Source organism: Rhinatrema bivittatum, chromosome 6, assembly GCF_901001135.1.
Source record: "Rhinatrema bivittatum chromosome 6, aRhiBiv1.1, whole genome shotgun sequence".
NCBI classification, from domain to species: Eukaryota; Metazoa; Chordata; class Amphibia; order Gymnophiona; family Rhinatrematidae; genus Rhinatrema; species Rhinatrema bivittatum.
The window spans coordinates 290,930,178-290,935,657 of record NC_042620.1 but is presented as its reverse complement, the minus strand read 5'-3'; positions in this window follow the sequence as shown (position 1 = coordinate 290,935,657).

Here is a 5,480-nt window from a genome sequence, read left to right as displayed (position 1 = left end):
GGAGGGCCCTGGGAGCAGCCTGACTCACCCGGACGCCACCTCTGCTTCAGCGCGGCCTGGAGTCACCGCCAATGCTGCTTGTTCCAAATAATGGTGAGTTGCCACTGACGCCGTCTCTGCCTTTCTGCGTGGCCCAAAGCGCCGCTGTCCCCGACGCCGTCTGGGCCTGGCCACCATTTCCTGTGGCTTAGAGACACCACTGATGTGGCCCTTGATCTTCGTGGCTTGGAATGCCGCTGCTGCTGCTCCTATCCTCCCTAGGTGAGCGTGTGCCCCTGCTCAAAACTTAAAGGGAACACAGCAGGAAAAGCCCCTCCTGATGATATCACTGCTTCGGGCCTTTACGAGGCCACTTCTCCCTTTGCTCGGTTTCCTGTGGCCTCCAGGTCCTTCATGTTCTGGTCTCCTGGTTCCTGATTCTTGTGGTCTGAGTCTTCCGAGTTTGATCCAAGTCTTCAGTGTCTCCAGGTCCTGTTCAAGTCTTCAGAGTCCTGTCCACGTCTTCGGAATCTCTTTCTTAGTTCCTGCGTCTGAGTTCTGAATTCCTGAGTCCTGTCCCTGGTCTCTGGAGTTCTTGTTCCAGCCATCTGCCTGTTCCAAGTCTTCAGACCCTTCACCTAGAAAGGAATCTTCAGAGTCCTCAGCCTTCGACTGTCTTACATTCAAGCCATTCCTCAATGGTTAGTCCGCAAGGGCTTTCGGAGTGGCCAGAGGGCTACCCCAGAGACCAGAATGCGTTGCCAGTTCTCATCCGAGGTCTCCTAGCTCTTGGTTCGTCTGTTCCTGTTCCAAGTCTTCATCTCTGCTTGAGCCTTCAGTTTGTCCCAAGGCTCCAGTCTTCAGCTTCAGTCTAGCCCGTGCCTGGATGCACTCACCCGGCAGTAGTGTGGACCATGGCCAGCCCTGGGGTTGTGTCGTTCGCATCATGGCACAGGGGCTCACGCTCACGTACGCCCACGCTCACAAAAATCACTAGAATCATCTGCGCTGCTTGTGCTGGCACTAGGTCCCTGTACAGGAGGAAGTGGGTCTCCCTTTAGACCCCCTTCCTCCCCTGTTCTTGCCACTATGTCTGGCACAGAAGGCAAGGTACAGTTTTATACAAATGACTAATGGCACTGGCTGGCATCTTTAGCTTTACAATGTACCCAGTAATACACACACACACACACGTACGCACTGAGCAGACCCATCAGTTTTATTGTGAAACAAAATACAGGGTGCTGTGTTGTGTGCACTGTGCTTGCACTAAGTGACACGCAAATGCTGAGAAAGGACGGCCTAAAATGCTGTACTAATGAAGGGGTCTGAACGCTTCAACCTGACAAAGGACAACCTGAAGCTCCTGCCAAACAGGACTTCATGTACCAGAATTCCCTGCTTCATGACGGGTTTACTTACAGTCTGCAATACAGCTGTAATTAGGACATTGAGAAACTCTCTGTCAGCACATTGCACATTTTCATTTTTTTTTGGCTTCGCTGTTCTTATTCTCTGATAAGCTTTCACTGCTGTAACCTAGAATAGAACAATGGATGTATTATGTGACGGGCTGTATTACTGCAGACTCGCGAATTCCTTTCCAGAACTGCAAGTCCCAGCAGCCTCTCCTGCAGAACATGGGAGAAGTTTCATGAAAGTTCCAGGGTGTCTAGGGAGGGGGTCAGTAGCCCCTTCAGCCGGAATATGCTTGCTCAGCAATGCTTAGAACGCATGTGTAAAAGATAAGAACTGTAAAGTGCATAAGAGTCTGCTCCTGAAGGGGAGGGGCATGCAGTTGTACTAAGCCTTTGTCTTAGCTGCATCTTGCTGGCAATAAAAGTCTATCTTTACGGATCAGTTGTCTGGGCCTCCTTACTGACTTTTAGAGACGGTTACATTTGGCGAGCCAGCCAGGAGGTACCGGGGACGCTATTTTAGCCCCCCAGTTGGTCCGGTAGTTTGGTGGCGGAGCGATCCCCCAGACGTACCTGGTGAGTGGCCACCGCTGAGTTCAGCGATCAGGTTTCTGAGGGGACCATTCCACAGAAATTCTTCTGAGACCTCTGGGCTGGTGATCCGGGAAGAAGGCTTTCGTGACGATCGGAAGAACCCTGCAGGCGAGTATTATGGGAACAGTGAAATAAGTGAAGTATAGATAAAAGAGTAACAAATAACCGGTCCATCCCCGGCGGACCGAGGGGGCTTTGATCACACCCCACGCAGTGTGTTAGTAGGAATTCTGTTCCGAAGACCACGCGCATAAAAAGGAAAAATTATAAGTAAAGTGTATAATAGTGGGAATAGGTTTCTTGTTGTGTGAAAGAGAGTGAATGGCCTCGCAGTTCTAGGCCGGGCTGACCGCGTCCTAGTCGGGGCGATTGTGACCCTTTTGTGTCTGACGGATACGGACCCCTTACCTATCCGTCTTCCCTTCCCTCCTTTGTCTGTGACTCTATCCTAATGGGAGGGGGCGGTTCTACTCCATTAAAAATCATGACGGAGCACTATAGCGAAGTGTTCGATAGACATAAATGTACTAAACCCGGAATGATTCAACAATGTACCCATAGGTGGCCCAGTTTGTGTGTAAATTGGCCTCCGGTAGGAACTTTCGATTTCCAAACGGCCACAAGGGTCCAGAATATAGTTATATGAGAAGGGAATCCGGGTTGCCCTGAAGATATACCATACATAACTGCTTGGATTGCAGTCATTTTAGATCCTCCGTCATGGGCGAAGAAGTTAGTGGAGGGAGCCGCCCTCGTAATGATGGCTCAGGCGCACAAAATGGGGAACCGGAAGTCCCCAGTGTCTGTCTGTCTGTAAGGTACTTGTAAAAAAAAAAAAATAAATTCTACTGTGGTAGATCGGTTAGACAAATATCTTTTTGTGATCAAATGCATTATTTCTTTTGATCTACTCTGGTGATGCAGACTATTTTTACTTAAGGAAAACTTATTAAAAGTGATTGTGAATTATTTATCTGTATATGTGTGCTGAACAGCGGCAGTTAGCTGCTGCTGGGAGCTTGAGAGTTAACTAATTTGGCTGGGCAGAGGCTGCTTCTCAGCGGGACAGTTTAACCCCTAAAACATTTCTCTGGTACGTTTGGATTTTCAAATTATTAATTAAGGATTGTAATGTATGTAACTGCTATCTGTGAATTGCAAGCACATGTACCAGGGATTTTTAATTGTTTTAAACCCTAATAAGAAGAGAGTTTTGGGTTACAGATGCTGCACAAGACTACTATACAACAAATTGATTTACAGTGTTAAGTTAAAATACTGATTTGATTGCTGGAGAATGCATTTACTGGTGTTGAAGTTTAGAACTTGATGGCAGTTAAGGGTTAATGGCAGAGATAATTACAGGAGAGAGGAGGGGATCGAGCCAGAGAGAGAAGAGAAAAAAAAACAAAAACGGAGAAAACAAAGACTTAATATTAAAAATTTTGATTCAGTGGTAGGCGCAAGATAAGGATTATTGGAAGTTGTGGGCAAGAGAAGGGGCCACTATGCAAGATTAGGAACAAGAGCAAATACCACACACACACATATATATATATATTGCAATTATGTTCTTTTACCACTGGTGGGGGCTGGGCTCTGGCTATTACCATATGTTCTTAGTGTTTGCAATGTAATTGGTACAAGGCTTCCAAGGGTTTGATCATCACTCCTGCACACCTAAAGCCTGCAGATCCAGGTTGACTTTATTGAATTAACCCAATGCCAAACTTACAAGTAAGAAGGAAGCAATGTTTTGCAGCTTCTCAGCCTCGTCAGAACTGATTTGCCTCCAGGCGCAGGTCACCTATTCAATTTCCAGATGGACTGTGATCTTTTCATCGTATTTTGAGGTGTATTGGAACAGGGATCAGGAAGAGAAGAAAAGGGCCCGTCCCTGCAACCAGGAACTTAATAATAGACCCGACATCCGAAAGAACCTGCAGAAGGCCGAGGGCTTTGAGGGCATGAGCCTCAGCCAATTAAAAGCTATAGCAGACCAGGTATGTGGAAATAGAGAAGTGGAAGAGAAAAGAGAGAAGCAAGTAGACATATGAAGGAGAAAGTGACTGTTAGCCGCCGCTCTCGAGGACACTCGGACGGGAAGGAGCCAAGACAATGGCAGACCGCGAAGAGGAGGGGGAACAAGACCCCCTTTGGGAAAGAATCAGTGTGCGTACTGTAACAATGAAGGCCATTGGAAGAGAGACTGTGAAGAATGGCAAAAGAAATACGGGAGCCCTGCAGTGAATACTAACGACAAAAATGGACCTGCACCGACACAAAGGGGCCGAGGAGGAAGGAGATCGGACAACCCCCACTGGCAGATGGCGGGGGAGGCGACAAGGAGCATACAGCCTGAAGAGATCGGGAGGGAAGAATCCCCACTGACCCTCTGGTGGAGATCCACGAGGTAACACAACAAAAATCAGGGGCCTGTTGGACTCAGAGGCCAACGATCTGTCATGACTGCACCAATTGGCCCCCCGACGAAAGAGACTGTTTCTATAGTGGGTGCCTCAGGTCAGGTACTCACTGCCCCTCTGCAGAAAGAATGAACTATACAAGTAGGCGGGACCATGGTATCCCTTATCGGACGAGACCTGCTGTGTAAGCTACAGACCACATTGAGATTTCAACCAGAAGTTAAAGCCTCCTTCGGGGACCATTCACAGTGATACTCATCTGCCCCCTCAGGGAGAAATGGAGATTACTTCCTCAACCAGTCAATACCCAGAAGACACCCCATCATCGACAGAGACTGGATTTGTCCTGGAGGATTAGTCGTGAACGCCCCCAGTCTGGATCGAACCAAAGCAAGGCGCCCAAATAGTTAACCAAACCCAATACCCCGTGCCATATGCCACCAGATGCAGTAATCGGACCAGAAACACCTGAAACAACCAGATCTGAGTGGAACACGCCTCTGTTGCCGGGAAAGAAACCAGATTCCACAGAATACAGATCATTTCAGGACCTGCAGAAGGTCAACAGCCAGATCATGGACCTGGTGGCCCTGGTCCCAACCCGTATTCCATCATGGCCCAAATCCCAGCAAGAACCGTGCAGGATTTGAGAAAAGTGAATACTCAAGTGGCAGATTTGGTGGCACTCGTGCCAAATCCGTACTCAATCCTGGCTCAAGTTTCTTCCAGCTCCAAGTGGTACAGTGTTATTGATCTCAAAGATGCCTTCTTCTCCGTTCCGGTAGCGGAGGAATGTCAAAAGATTTTTGCTTTCACATGGGAAAATGCACACACTGGAATAAAGCAGCAGTACACATGGACTCGTTTGCCTCAAGGGTTCAAGCATTCACCTACTTTGTTTGGTGAGCAACTGGCAAAAGACTTAAAGATGTATCAAGTTATGTATGGGCCAGTCATACAATATGTGGATGACCTGTTGTTTCGAGAGACGTATCTCGAATGTGCAGTATCCACTCTTCAGCTGCTAAAGACTTTGTACTCCAAAGGATACCGTGCAAGTAAA